The following is a 16,227-nucleotide window of genomic DNA, read 5'->3' on the forward strand; positions in this document are numbered from 1 at the left end:
ATAACATAGATGCATTTAAAAGGAAGCTAGATAAATACATAAGGGAGAAAAGAATAGAAGGATATGCTGATAGGGTTAGATGAAGTACCTGAACTATCTCCTCCTTGAAGGCCTCCCTTTGCTCTTTAACTGTTTTACCTGATAATCTTTGTTCCCATTCCACAAGGGCCAAATCCCTTTTCAGCTCACTGAAATTAACCCTCTTCCGGTTAAGTATCTTCAACTTTCATTGTCTTTGTACTTTTCCATAATTACTCTAAACCTAATCATATTGTGTTCACTGTTTCCAAAACACTCTCCCATTGAAACTTGCCCCACTTCATTCCCCAGAACTAGATCCAGCACTGCTTCCTTCCTCGTTGGGCTGGAAACATACTGATCAAGAACCTCAGACATTTACAAAAGCTTAAACTATCCCAGCAGCTCAATCTAATACAGCACCTCCAACTAACCCAGTAACTTAAGCTAAAACTGCACTTGCAGTAAATTGATTACCTCAAACTAAAGCTGCCGCCCTAAGTAATCCAGCACCTCAACATAATCTAATACCTCAAGCAAAAACAGCACCTCAGACCAGCCCAGAACCTCAAAATAACCTAATACTTCAAAATAATACAGCCTCCAAACTAATTCAACACCTCAAGCTAACCTAGCACCTCAAGTTAGTCCAGCACCTTAACCTAACCTAGCTCTTCAAGTAGTACAGTACCTCTAACTGGCCCAGCACCTCAAGCTAATACAGCACCTCAAGCTAATACCATGTATCTCTGAAACTGACCACAGCATCCTGAAACTGACTCTAGTACTGCAAACTGTGTTCACGGACCATAACTGAGGCAGTGTTCAATGACTGACTATCCCATCTCCCCAAATGAGTCAGCATCCTAAAGCTGTCCACAATACGCCCCAAACCGATCACATCATCCGCAAAAAAACACAATACCCAGAAACTGACCCAGTCCCCACACACTTACCTCACCATCCACACATTGATCAAACACCCAAAGCTAACGATGGCATCACACGTTGGGCTTCTGCCTCCTGTAAAATGATAACTGCACTGTCACAGCAAACCACAGCATCTGTAAATGGACCTTAAACAGTGCACATTACCGCAATACTGAGCAGAGAAACCCCAAACCACAACACCCACAAACTGACACAGAACAACAAACATAGACAACGATCTCTGATGATTCAACACGCCCAGACTGATGCCAACACTGAGGGATTGTAGAAATCCCTGACGCTCAGCCTTCGGTGTCAGCCTCGTCATGTGGGTTCATTCTGGGTTCGAGATATGTTTCGTGCATTGAATATTTTTAGGCTGATGAATCAGTGTAAGACTTTGGTTCAATCTTGGATTCTGGGCTTGTTTTCAGTTTCAACACAAATTTGGGTTCTTGGCTTTTCTTTATGTTTATAATTCATTTTACATGAGTTGGTCACTTTAGAATTGGGATTGGTTCAGGGTCCCAGTTCAGTTTTATATTCTGGGTTAGTTTGGTCAATTTGAGATTCTGTGTTGTTTTGAGTTTCTGGCTCAGTATCTGGTTGTAACATACTGCACTCAAACTGACCACAAGAGCTCCAATTAACTCAGAACCCTCAAGACTAACATTCTCCACACATCCAAAAACACCCAGCACTGCAAAATATTCCACAGGACCCCGGCAAAGACTGATCCTCACAGACTGATCTCAATGACCCCTAACATTACATCATACCTAAAAACAGCAGAAGAGCCTTAAACAAACTACAGAACGAACAAGTGAACCAGTGGAGTCAGCTAGGGTTCTGGGCCAGGTCGGGTTTCCAGGTCTGCTTGGTGTTTCGGGTCTGTTTAGGATTTGCCGTATTTTAATATTCTGAGTCCGTTTAGGATAATGGATCAGTTTAGGGTTCAGATCAGCTTGTGGACGGAGCAAGCCCCTATTCCATCTCCCTATTCCAAAAATCAAATTAATATACGGTCCCCAGATAGGGGACGTATCAGATATTAAACTGATAACAGATTTTTTTTTCAAAAAATATACTTATTCATAAAATTTGTAACAATACAAACAATACAGTTGTCATCACATTTCAAACATACACAATACAGAATATACTTTTTGCAAGATACATAAAGTACAGTTCAATTATGATTCCAACAATACAGTTACACATTGTTCATAATTACAGTTCATGACACTCGAGGGTGCCTTATTGCATTACAATCAATAAGCTTATTGATTACAGATTCATTACAGGTACATTACATTTCATTACATAAATTTGTATTTTACATTCTGCCCGAGGTGGGTTTTCCCTGATTGCAGCCCCTCGGTTTACAATTGCGGGAGAGCTCGAAACGATAGCCTTTCCCCACAGAGCCTTTGCGGCGGCCGCACCCAGCTTCAGTGCATCCCTGAGCACGTGGACCTGGACCTTGGAATGTGCCAGTCTGCAACACTCGGTCGAGGACAGCTCCTTGCGCTGGAAGACCAGCAAATTTCGGGCAGACCAAAAGGCGTATTTCACCGAGTTGATGGTCTTCCAGTAGCAGTTGATATCTGTCTCGGAGTGCTTCCCTGGTAACAGCCCATAAAGCACAGAATCATGTGTCACAGAACTGCTCCCTTGTGGGAGAAACTGGAACCAGTTTAAAAATAAGGGGTCTCCCATTTAAGATGGAGATGAGGAGAAATTTTTCTCTCTGAGGGTCGTGAGTCTGTGGAACTCCCTTCTCCAGAGAGCAGCGGAGGCAGGGTCATTGAATATTTTTATGGCTAAGTTATATAGATTCCTGATTAACAAGGGAGTCAAAGGTTATCGTAGGTACACGGGAAAGTAGGGTTGTGGTCACAATCAGATCAGCCATCATCTTATCAAATGGCAGAGCAGGCTCGAGGGGCTGAATGGCCTACTCCTGCTCTTAATTTGTATGTATGAACCTGGACAGATACCACTGCATCTCTCTCCAGATCTTCTTTGCAAAGGGACATTCCAGGAGGAGATGGGTGACGGTCTCGTCCCCATCGCAACTTCCTTGGGGACAGCGCACGGTGGCACTGAGAGGTCGGGAGTGCATGAAGGATCTGGCGGGAAGGGCCCTTCTCACCACCAGCCAATCTACGTCTTGGTGCTTGTTTGAAAGCTCTGGCGATGAGGTGTTCTGTCAAATGACTTTGGCAGAAAGCCTCATCGCTGCACAATGGGGGAATCCTTCCAATCGAACACGAAGGATTGTTAATGTTGTGTCCACATCACGTACTTCTGTGCCCCAATAGTTTGTTGTGACACACAATCCCACACAATCCATTTCTCTTGTATTTTATACGATTACCGTGCACGTTTCTGTACTTATGGAGGTGTCTGTGGGTTCCTGTGGGCTTGATGTTGGTAATTTCAGCCTCCAATGCCTGTGTTTGAATACAGCCCACACTGACAGGAGGTAAATCTGTTTCACCTGCTGCTTGTAAGGATCCCACATTAAATCAGTCTGGGCAGCATCAATCCATTATTTACTGGGAATGGGCCCACCGCAAATATTGTATTTAATTAATGATCTCACTCAGATAAGATCAGAGCATGTGGAGTCAGGACGAAGAGCAGAATTATTCGCAAGCTGGGTACAAAACAGAAAACAGAGAGTAAGTGTTAAATGTAGTTACTCAGACTGGCAAAAGTTCTGAGTGGTGAATCACAGGGATTGGTGCTGGGACCACTGTCTTCACCATTTATATAAACGATTTGGACTTGGGAATTGGAAGTATAATTTCAAAATTTGCGGACAACACCAAACTGGTGGGTATAGTTAATACTGAGGAGGAGTGTGACATAATACAGGAAGATATAAATAAATTTGCACAATGGGCGTGTAACTGGCAAATGAATCTCAATATAGATAAGTGTGAGGTTTTAAATTATGATGGGAAGAATAAGTGGGCCACTGCTTCAATAATGGGGTAAAGGAGCAGAGGCGTCGAGGGGTACAGATACACAAATCACGAAAAGTAACAACACAGGTTAATAAGGCCATTAAAAAAGCAAACCAACACTGGGGTTCATTTCTAGAGGGATAGAATTGAAAAGCAGAGAAGTTATGTTAAACTTATATAGAACCTTGGTTAGACCACACTTGGAGTACTGTGAACAGTTCTGGTCTCCATATTATAAAAAGAATATAGAGGCACTCTATAGAGTAGGTGAAAAAAAGATTTACGAGGATGATCCCAAAACCGAGAGGTTATCCCTAACAGGAAAGATTGAACAGGCTGGGGCTCTTTTCTCTAGAAAAGAGAAGACTGAGAGCTGACCTGATGGAGATCTTTAAGATCATGAGAGGGTTTGATAGAGGAGTCGTAGAGAAGATATTTCCACTTGCGGGGGAGACCAGAACTAGGGGCCATAAATATAAGATAGTCACTAATAAATCCAATAGGGAATTCAGGAGAAACCTATTTACCCAGAGAGTGATTCGAATGTGGAACTTGCTGCCACAAGGAGTAGTTGAGGCGAATAGCAGAGATGCATTTAAGGAGAAGCGAGATCAGCAGATGAGGGAGAGAAGAATAGAAGAATATGCTGATAGGGTTAGATGAAGCAGGGAGGGAGGGGGCTTGTGTGGAGCATAAACACCGGCATAGACCTGTTGTGGGGAATGGCCTATTTCTGTGCCGGACATTCTATGTAAGATAGGCTGCAGCATGGCTGGTGTTAAAAGTGAATCAGTGTCAAACTGGTGAAAATGTCGGTGCTATTGGGGTGTTGGGGCCGCATCACCTTCCTTAGAATTAATAATAATAGTAACAAAACTTCACTCATTTAATCTTCTAATATGCAGAGCATATCTTTGCTTAGTTCGTGAATAATGAACCTAGGCCCTGCGAGTACAATTGCAACTGACTGTCCACAAAGTTTAATGGAAACTGAGCAACTTGTGTTGATGTATCACCAGCCTGAAAATATAGGGCTCGATTTTAAAAGTAAAGAACGGGTGGGTTGGGGGCGGGGGTGCATTGAAAATTGCCACCATTTCAGACCTGTCTCCAACCCGCCCATTTCCCGTTTTCACGGGGGCGGGCGACCAACCCACTCCCAGGGGGCGGGTCGGGCCTCATAACCTTTCAAGGAGGCTTCACGCATCCATTTTTTACTAATTCCCGATTTCAACCCCGGGGGGGCCGGATTCCTGGGCCTTCTGTTTTACTCCTCGTGAAAGGAGGTGAGAAGGCCCGAGAGTAACAGGTAGGTGCCTAGAAAGGCACAGCTTGTGGGCCCTGAGGAGCAGGAGTGCTTCCCCCAGGCCCAACAAGCCTACCTGCACCGACACCCCTCCCCCGATCCCAGACCCCCGACCCCGATCGTCCCCCTCCGACCCCCGACATTCCCCTCAATGATTGCTGACCCCTGCAATGACCCCCGATCCCATCCCACATGACTTGCGACCCCCGTGCCCACCTATGCCCATCCATGCCCCGTGCCCCCCATCCATGCAAACAAAGACTTACCTGAAGACGTCCTCTCCCTGGCTGGTTTCCCGTCCCACTGAGACCAGCCTGTCAATCAACCGGTCAGTCAGACGGGAAACAAAAAAAATAAAAGATGTCCTTTCGTCAAAATCTTAAGGATGTCACGGAAACCCGTACTCATGGGTTTCCTGACCTCAAATTGACCCGCCCCTTTCCCGGCTCCGTTTTAAAATCACCCTCATAATCTCTGAACATCAACCATGGAGTGGAGTGAACAAATAGGTGGCAGCTGCAGTTAAAGGCAGAGAAATGGAATATATAGAGAGAGACGGGTCGGGAGAGGGAGGGATGTGGAGAGACAGAGAAATGGAATATATGGAGAGAGGGAGGGTGGATAAAGAAAGGGAGCAACTTAAACAGAGAGGGGTGGACGGCAGACAGAGAGATCCAGGAACGGGGCAAAATGAGGGGATTGTGTAGAAAACGGGTCAGCAAAATTGCAGACAACAGGGCCAGGCACAGAGAGAAAGTGGATCGGGACAGAGTGGGAGGGACCGAAATAATAAAATTTAAATTTGACACTTATTTTGGGTTGTTTGGTTTTTCTGCACATGAACACACCCTAAACCCCGCTTCTTGTAAAAGGGGGGCCAAAAAACACAAAAAAAGGAAAAAAAAATCAAGCGTCATTCTGACTGCACTTCCAGTAAACACTTCAGAACCGAGCTGAGTGGAGGTCTGAGCAGAGCAAAACGACAGCCCTTGCCTGCCTCCTGAATCCGGGAGAAGGCAGAAAAAAAAACCATCAGTGATTCCCAGACTATTGAGGACCAACGGCTGTTAAAATATCACAGACACGGAGTTACAGGAATGTTTTAAGGGGGCCCAGAAATAGTTAAAAGAGAGAATTAACCCCACAGATGCTGTAGGCGGGGCTCGATTATTAGTCCGGTCCGGTGGAAACTAATATCCAGTCGCTAATTCACAGCCCTTCCTCCGGACAATTACATTTCGGGTCAGACTCCCTGAGGATGTGTTTAAAAAATGATCTGAATACAGGAACATGTTTTGATAATATTACTGTCTGTTGCTTTTGCTCATTTTTTGTCGGCTGCTGTAAAATTAAATTTTGATCTAACTTTTGAGAAGAAATGTGTTGAAAGGAGATATCGATGGCCCTGATGCTGAGTCCCTTTGGTAAATTGAGGTGATAATTGTGATCTGGAATTGAGTTGTGATGTTGGGAAGTCAGTTCCAGCTTCACTTCAGCCGTTTTCCTCATTTGACCAATTTACCAATTAGAGTAAACGGATATTTAATCACATTGAGCAGCTCCTCTCTGAACTTACTCTGGGTCACTGTGTAAATGGCCGTGTTCGTACAGGAACTCAGAAGCTGAAGCAGAATTCCCGCTTGTTCGAAGGTTGCAAAAGGGTTAAACAAAGATCGGCGGTTAAAGACACCTGAAATTCGATAATATAAAAAATATACGACCGTTGTCATCCAGAGCAGGATAAAACTGCCGGATATGGCAAAAAGTAAAACGATGGACCTTCTGCGGTTCTTCATCTCAGGGTCCTTGTCATTCTCACCATTGCTGAGGTCCCGGAGGCTCCTTCGGGCCCGACTGGCCACTAAAATGCGTCTGACGGTGAGAGCATTAAACAATAAAATCAAACAGAATGGAAGCAACGGGGTTAACAGCTGTTCAATCCAAGAAAATGCGATCCATGCGGGTAGAACATAAAACTGTGATGATACAAGGCAACCCCACGGTATATTGTTAACAGTAGGGTAATGATCATACACGAAGGGCCGGGGAATGTTCTTTAAACCGAACAGCGCGCTCAAAGTCACGATAATCACAAGTGAAGTTTTCTCGGTGCAATATTTTGTTTTCAGCTTCTGACAACTAATGGCTACAAAACGATCAAAGGTAAAAGCGACCGTTAACCAAACAGAACTGTCTGTGGCAGTAGGAGCCAGGAACAGAATGAATCTGCAAACACGAGTGTAGAGCAGGAAAGTGTCCCCCCAATAAAGATGAGCAATCCGATATAAGATCACATTACAGACAATCACCAGGAGATCCGCCGTCGCCATGGCCACCAGGTAGCGAGTGATACATTTGGAGAGACCGCACTTTCCACGGGACAGGATCACAATCGCCAGCAAGTTCACTGAGAGAAAGAGAGAAACAGAAACAGTGAAATCACTAACCGGGCTGATCAATGAGCTCTCAGTTTAACCGATGTACATGGGCTATGATTGTGTTTATTTATTGGTTTTTCCCCTTGGCTTCTGCCTCCTGTTCCGAAGGGGCAGCTCATTCTGGGAGGTTCCTTTCGGGTGACGGTGGCCCCGGGATCCCTCACCCGACAGCTGAGTCCTCACTTGTGATCCTTGAGATTAAGTTTATTCAGTCGATTCCGACACTGGGAGGTCCGCGGGGCAGAACGTCACCAACTATGAAAGTGAAAGACGACAAGACGAGTTAAATCAGGAAATACAGACAAGGTGACTCTGGATTTGGCTTAAATCGTAATACGGGGGAAAAACCTAATGATTTGACCCACACAATACCAGAGACTTTGATTTTAGAAAATACATTGAAAACACGAGCCTGGTATTGAGTTGCTGCCCGTCATCTTTCAGTAATTAATTAGATGAGGTTTCCAGTGCAGTATTGTGAATGAATCATGACACAATATGTCAAGGAATTTAATTCTGTAACGTGCTCCAGTTATAACCAGGTCCAGTCTTTATATCTCAGCACAAGGCGTGAGAAAAACAAAGGACAGTCGGATCCTCGGAATAAGAGATCGATCCCAGGAGCCGCGCGGTATAAGAACAAATCACCGCCAACTCTCACTCATGGTCTCCAGTTCATCCCCCTCCCGAACCAGTGTCAAGACTGGTTTCCCCACTCTCCACAATAACACACATGGACTGAAGTATACAGTCATCGTCATTCAACTCGTCCAAACAATACTTTAAACATCAAACACATCAAAAGTCCTGTGAAGCCATTTTGCTGAAATATAATTATGATCTGAGAGGAACATTTGACGGGAACACAAGATTGTACCTTCGAGTGAGGAGGACAGTTTCTGTCACATGTTTTATTTATCTGATGCGTATTCCGTTTGTTCCCTGTCCTTCTATCCTGAAGACACTGACTCATGCCGGGATACACAGCCACAATCTGCTCTCCGGAACCCCAGGCGATCGGTCCTCGGGAAACACGACAATCTCACCCGGTCCTTCCTCACCCGATCTCCACAACAGGCGCGCTTTCCACCAGGAGGCAGTGGATTACACTCAGGACTGTGCGCCCTGCCTGTTTTACCCCTGCCTGGCCAGGGAGCACCAAGGACACATTTAGACCCCAGACTCGACAGTTCAGCACAGAGCGAGGGTGAGTTACTCGGTGCATTGACCAATGGGACAAGGATGGAAGTTTTAACTGTATCACAAAACGGTGAAGAATAACATTCCACATTTACCAGGCTCAGAGCACAAACAGCAACATAGTTAAACATTCTGTTACTTACACCGTACGTGCTGATAATGACTTACCAGGTACTCCAATTGCTGCCAGAACAGGATAATAAATGAATTCTATCTCCGTAAATAGCGGCAGACCCATTTCTCTGCGAAGACGATTTCTTTCGGTGCTGTAAAGAGGTATGTGAACTGCGATAGTCAGGTAACGAAGTTAAAACAGCGAGATACTTATAGTGTAAATAAACCCCGAATGGGACAATTAGATCGCATCCCGACTGACATCACATATTACTTACAGACTCCTGAACAAATAAGTTTTGGTCCCATCTGACCTTTGACTATCACACTCATTAAGGTGACGGAACATTACACATCGACCAGCTGAGTAACCTTTTGGAGCAATGAGTTCAACAATGACAGAGTCACAATTTCTAAGTTTAATAAATTACATGAAGATTGAAACCACAAGCACACAGTGTAAGAAATATCGAAACCCAGTTCACCAATGTGTCATTTTAACTTGAATCTTCTGTACTCCCATTCCCAGACCGGTCCTGCTATTCCCTGTCGCCCTGCTATGTAATTTAGCACAGTCCGTGTCACCTTGTTTCACTCGTTCCCCCTCTTTCTGTCTCTCCCAATGCCCAGGTCTCTCTCCCTCACAAACACTCCTTTTACTGGACTCCCAAATTTCTCTGTCTGTTAATCTACCTCTTTTATTCCCTCTTTCTCTGGAACTCCATTTTCTTCCTGATTTCCTCTCTTTCTGGCTAACGGTAGTTAACTCAAAATGATTTTTGAGACTGAGATTGATAGATTTTTATTTGATGAAGATATCAAGGGATATGGATCAAAGGCGGGTAATTGGAGTTGAGGTACAGATCAGCCATGATCTGACTGAATGGCGGCACAGGATCGAGGGGCTGAATGACCCACTTCTGTTCTTATAAGATAATTTTTCACTTCTTTATTATTGGCCGCAGCTCACACTCTGGGCTCAAACGAGTTGTTACTCACTCTTTTCTGCCAGCTGGTGGAATTTACGTTAAAGTCTGGCTGATCTCTGCACCTCAGTGAAAGACAGAGCCAAGCATAGTTCTGGGAGCCTTTGCGACTTGTCTGACCGCTGCAGGCAGACCACAGCTCTTAAAGGGACAGTGCATCAAAAATCCAGAACCACAAGCTGAAGGGAAGCAAACAACAATGTCCCGACAGGTCACTCAGCAGCTGGGCAGCAGCTCATGGCCGAGTGTTTGACGACAGTCCTTTTATCATTTACTCTAAAACCCGAGTCACTCACAACATTCTAGAAACACTCAGCGAGTCGGGCCCCATCTGTGGAGAGAACAGACCAATTAACTGAGATCTCAATGAGACGAGGAACAAGACACGGCCCCCTGTGAGAAACAAAGAACTTGCATTGATATAGCACCTTTCACATCCTCCTTTAAGACACTCCTTAAAACCTGCCTGTTTGACCAAGCTTTTGGTCACCTGTCCTAATATCTCCTTACGTGGCTCGGTGTCAAATTTTGTTTGAAAATCGCTCCTTTGAAGCGCCTTGGGACGTTTCACTACCTTAAAGGCTCGATATAAATGCAAGTTTTAGTTGATGTTATTCACGGTGAGATTGTGCGTTTCATTTCTTCCTCATTATTGTGGTTCTGACATCGAGGTGAAGAGTGACAGAGAGCAGATTTTAAAACCGTTGGAATATCAGTGAAATTAAATTGTGGCAAGTGAGAAACTCCGAGTCAGTTTTGCTCTGTATTTCCTGCATCCAATATTGCAGATAAATGAAAGTGAAGCTTTTGAAGGCAGAAAGTTTAATCGCCCCGTCGGAGGAATTGAACCCCTGTCTTTCCACGTGACAGGCGAAGATACTCATCACTATTCTCACGGATAAGGCCATCCCTGATCACTTCCTTGTATCCCTCTGTACCCACATCCCCCTTCCCCCTCCAAAACCCACTTCCTTCTGTGTTCGCCCATCAAAAAAACCCTCCCCCCAAGTCACTTACAATCACAATTTCAAAGTCCCAACTGTCCAGCCTTTGGCCCTCCATTCACCACGACATTTCTGCAGCTACCGATCTGCTCAATCACACTCTCACCTCCACTTTTGATGCAGTTGTCCCCATTAAAACCATTACTCTCTCTCACACTGTTCGGCCACCCTGGTACAGGTCTCGTCTCCTCTCCCTTAAGCCCAAGGGAAAGGGTACGGTCACATAGTGATGATGTTACTGGACGAGTAATCCAGTAGGCCCGGACTAATAATCGGGAGTCATGAGTTCAAATCTCCACCACAGGAGCTGGGGAATTTAAACTCAGTTCATTAAATAAAATCGGGACTGAAAAGCTACTATCAGAAATGGTAACTGTGAATGTACTGGATTGTCATAAAAATCCCTCTGGTTCACTGATGCCCGCCTGAGGGAAGGAAACATGCCATCCTCAGACCAATAGCAATGTGATTGATTCTTAACGGTTCTCTGAAATGGCCTAACAAGCCACTCAGTTGCACAATCCTGTTACATGAAAGTCGTAATAAGAATAAAACAGTACGGGCCACCCGGCACTGGACAAGGCTCAGGCAATCCCAGCACAGTCGACCCTACAAAGTTCACCTCACGAACATCTGGGGACTTGTGCCAAAATTGGGAGAGCTGTCCCAGACTGATCAAGCAACAGCCTGACATCGCCACACTCACAGAATCATATCTTTCAGCCAAAGCCCGAGACTTCTCCATCATTGTTCCTGGGTAGGTCCTGTCCCACCTGCAGGGCAGACCCACCAGAGGTGGCGGCACAGTGGTATACAGTCAGGAGGGAGTGGCCGTGAGAGTCCTCAACATTGACTCCGGACCTCATGAAATCTCATGGTATCAGGTCAAAAAAGGGAAGGAAACCTCCTGCTGATTCCCACTTACCGCCCTCCCTCAGCTGATGAATCGTTACTCCTCCCTGTTGATCACCACTTGGAGGAAGCAGTGAGGGTAGCAAGTGCACCGGATGTACTCTGGGTGGGGAACTTCACTGTCCATCGTCAAGAGTGGTTTGGTAACACCACTGCTGGCCGAGTCCTGAAGGACATAACTGCCATACTGGGCTTGTGGCAGGTGGTGAGAGAACAAACACGAGGGAAAAACCTATTTGACTTCTTCCACACCAATCTACCTGTTGCTGATGCATCTGTCCATGACATCATTGGTAGGAGTGATCACCGCATAGTCCTTGTGAAGTCAAAGTCCCGTCTTCACACTGTCCAGCATATTGTGTGGTGGCCGTGCTCAATGGGATAGATTCAGAACAGATCTATGCAGCTCCAAACTGGGCATCCATATGGTGCTGTGGGCCATCAGCAGCAGTTGAATTGTATTCCTCCACAATCTGTAACCTCATGGCCCGAAATATCCCTCACTCTACCATTACCAACAAGCCAATGGATCAACCCTGGTTCAATGAGGGGTGTAGAAGAGCGTGTCAGGAGCAGCACCAGGCGTACCTAAAATGAGGTGCCAACCTGATGAAGATACAACACAGGACTACATGCAAGCCAAATAGCAGAAGTGGCATGCTATAGAGCAGAGCTAAGCAATCCCACAAACAACGGATCAAATCAAAGCTCTGCAGTCCTGCCACATCCAGTCCTGATTGGTGATGGACAACCATCCTCAATGATGGCAGAGCCCAGCACGTAAGTACAAAAGACAAGGATGAAGTGTTTGCAACCATCTTCAGCTGGAAGTGCCAAGTGGATGCTCCTTCTCGGCCTCCGCCTGAGATCCCCACCATCACAGAAGCCAGTCTTCAGCCAATTCGATTCACTCCACTTGATATCAAGGAAAGGCTGAGTGCATTGGATACAGCAAAGGCAAAGGGCCCTGACAAAATCCTGGCTGTAGTGCTGAAGACTTGTGTTCCAGAACTAGCCGCGCCTCTAGCCAAGCTGTTCCAGTACAGCTACAACAGTGAGATCTACCCAACAAAGTGGAAAATTGCCCAGGTATGTCCTGTTCACAAAAAGCAGGACAAATCCAATTCATCCAATAACCGCCACATCAGTCTACTCTCAATCATCAGCAAAGTGATGGAAGGTGTCGTCGACAGTGTTATCAAGCGGCATTTACTCACCAATAACCTTCTCACCGATGCTCACTTTTGGTTCCTCCAGGACCACTCGGTTCCAGACTTCATTATGGACTTGGTCCAAACATGGACAAAAGAGCTGAGTGCCAGAGTTGAGGTGAGAGTGATTGCCCTTGACATCAAGGCAGCTTTTGACCGAGTGTGGCATCAAGGAGCCCGAATAAAATTGAAGTAAATGTGAATCAGAGACAAAACCCTCCAGTGGCTGGCGTCATAGCTAGCACAGAGGAAGATGATAGTAGTTGTTGGAGGCCAATCATCTCAGCCCCGGGACATCGCTGCAGGAGTTCCTCAGGGCAGTGTCCGAGGCCCAACCATCTTCAGCTGCTTCATCAATGACCTTCACTCCATCATAAGGTCAGAAGTGGGGATTTTCACTATTGATTGCACAGTGTTCAGTTTCATTCACAACCCCTCAAATAATGAAGTAGTCCGTGCCCGCATGCAGCAAGACCTGGACAACATCCAACTAACATTCGCGCCAGACAAGTGCCAGGCAATGATCATCTCCAAGAAGAGAGAGTCCAACCACCTCCCCTTGACATTTAATGGCATTACGGTTGCCGAATCGCCCACCATCAACATCCTGGGCGTTACCATTCACCAGACACTTAAATGGTCAAGCCACATTAATACTGTGGCTATAGGAGCAGGTCAGAAGTAGGGTATTCTGCGGCGAGTGACTCACCTCCTGACTGCCCAAAGCCTTTCCACCATCTACAACGCACATGTCAGGAGTGTGATGGAATACTCGCCACTTGCCTGGATGAGTGCAGCTCCAACAACACTCAAGAAGCTCGACACCATCCAGGACAAAACAGCCCGCTTGATTGGCACCTCATCCACTTTAAACATTAACTCTCTTCACCACCGGCGTACCGTGGCTGCAGTGTGTACCATCTACAGGATGCACTGCAGCAACTCGCCAAAGCTTCTTCGAAAGGACCGCCCAAAACCGTGACCTCTACCACCAGAAGGAAGAGGGCAGCAGGTGCATGGGAACAACATCACCTGCACATTCCCCTTCAATTCACACACCATCCTGACTTGGAAGTACATCGCTGTTCCTTCATCGTCGCTGGGTCAAAATCCTGGAACTCCCCATCTACCAGCATTGTGGGTGAACCTTCACCACACAGAATGAAGTGGTTCAAGAAGGAGGATCACCACCACCTTCTCAAGGGCAATTAGGGATGAGCAATACCTGCTGGCCTTGCCAACGATGCCCACATCCCATGAAAGAATGAAAAAAAATCGTCCAAATTCCCACTGGTCTGTCTCTCCCTATGTTTGAGTCACTCTATGTTTATATGTATGCGTGTGTGTCTGTTTCTTTGTGTAGGTGTGTCTTTCTGTATATTTTTGTGTCTGTCAATGCATGCGTGTGTCTGTGTGTGTCTCACATTTTCGATGTTTTCCTGAATGGATTTGTTTCTCCTTCTTTCTCTCTCTCACTCTCTCCCGCGCTCCCCACATAATTTTACTCTGGACATAATCGAACAAAGAGATGAAAAAGTGGTCGGGAAGTCTTTTTTCAACAGTGGCCCGTGGAAAATTAAACAAACAATAGTTCAAAAAGAGTCACTAAAACATGAAGCATCTGTGGTCAATGTACCTTCCAGCCTGCATCAATTCCTCGTTAGTATAGTGGGGACTATCCTTGTCTGTCCCGTGGTAGACTGGGGTTCCAATCCCCAATTTAGGAGGTTGTTACTGCTTTAAAAGCTTCACTTTCATTAATCTGCAATATTGGATGTTGAAAATACAATGAAAAACTGACTCGGCCTTTCCCACTTTCACAATTTGATTTCACAGTGATTTTAAAAATCTGCTCTCTGCCTCACTCTTCGGCTCGATGTCAGAACCACAATGATCGGCAAGAAACAAAACACAGAATCGCGCTGTCACGAGCGCTATACGGAAAGAAAAAGATGGCGATACAGGGAGAGAGACAGGTCTCGGAACAGGCGCAGACATGAAAGATCTCACATACAGCAATGAAAAGGATGCATGTTTCAGTGAATCTATTTTAACGACTTCTTTGATGACAATTTGTTTAACTTTCCACATGCCACTGTTGAAAGTAGACTTACTTTCTATCTCTTTGTTGATCAAGGTCCAGAGAAAAATCATGTGGGGAACAGGGAGGAAGTGACAGAGAGAAAGAAAGAGAGAGACACTCAGAAACCCGTATAACAAGTGAGACAGACATAGTCATAGTCACACATACACAAACACACACATTCCTAGCTACATAAACACTCACACACAAACATATACACACCAATAACCTGAAAGTAACACAGGACGACTTGACAAACAGTGGAAGCAGCATGCTGTAGACAAAACCAAGCGATCCCACAAACAACGGATCAGATCAAAGCTCTGCAGTCCTGCCACACCCATTTGTGAATGATGGTGGATAATTGAACAACTAACGGGAAGAGGCTCTATGAACATCCCCATCCTCAATGATGGTAAAGCCCAGCACGTGAGTGCAAAGTGTCAGCAACCGTCTTCAGCCAGAAGTGCCGAGTGGATGATCCATCTCGGCCTCCTCCCGAAATCCCCACCATCACAGAAGCCAGTCGAACATCGAGGTGAAGAGTGACGCTGAGAGCAGATTTTAAAACCGCTGGAATATCAGTGAAATTAAATTGAGGAAGGTGGGAAACTCCGAGTCAGTTTTACACTGTACATTCAATATTGGAGATAAAAGAGAGAAAAGCTTTTGAAGGCTGCAAAAGATTAATCTCCCCGTCGGGGAATTGAACCCCGGTCTCCCGCGTGACAGGCGGGGATACTCACCACTATACTAACGAGGAACTACTGCATTGACCGTGTACTCATCCCAGATGGTGTTGGACATGCTTCATGTATCAGTGCATTTCTTTTCACTATTTATTTGATGATTGTTTGTTTCATTTTCCACGGGCCACTCTTGAAAGAACCTTTTACATTTCCATCTCTTTGTTAGACAACGACAACTGACTCTGTCTTTCTTTCGTTCTTTCTTTCTCTCTTATCGTGGTGAGTTGCCCCACCTTAGTCCGGGGTTTAATTCCCCGTCGGGGAGGAAGCATTTATCAGACGCCAACTTTTAATTTTATGT

At 45.5% G+C, this 16,227-nt stretch overlaps 1 non-coding gene and 1 pseudogene across 1 annotated transcript; both read right to left on the reverse strand.

The window, feature by feature from the left end:
* Positions 1-1,859: 1,859 nt before the first annotated feature.
* Positions 1,860-2,034, reverse strand: LOC137302614 (U2 spliceosomal RNA; annotated as a pseudogene).
* A 13,834-nt stretch (positions 2,035-15,868) lies between these two features.
* trnad-guc (transfer RNA aspartic acid (anticodon GUC)) lies at positions 15,869-15,940 on the reverse strand. The gene has a single exon. It is a non-coding gene; the product is annotated as a tRNA-Asp (tRNA).
* Between the last annotated feature and the right edge of the window lie 287 nt (positions 15,941-16,227).

This window comes from Heptranchias perlo, chromosome 35 (genome assembly GCF_035084215.1).
Source record: "Heptranchias perlo isolate sHepPer1 chromosome 35, sHepPer1.hap1, whole genome shotgun sequence".
NCBI lineage: Eukaryota > Metazoa > Chordata > Chondrichthyes > Hexanchiformes > Hexanchidae > Heptranchias > Heptranchias perlo.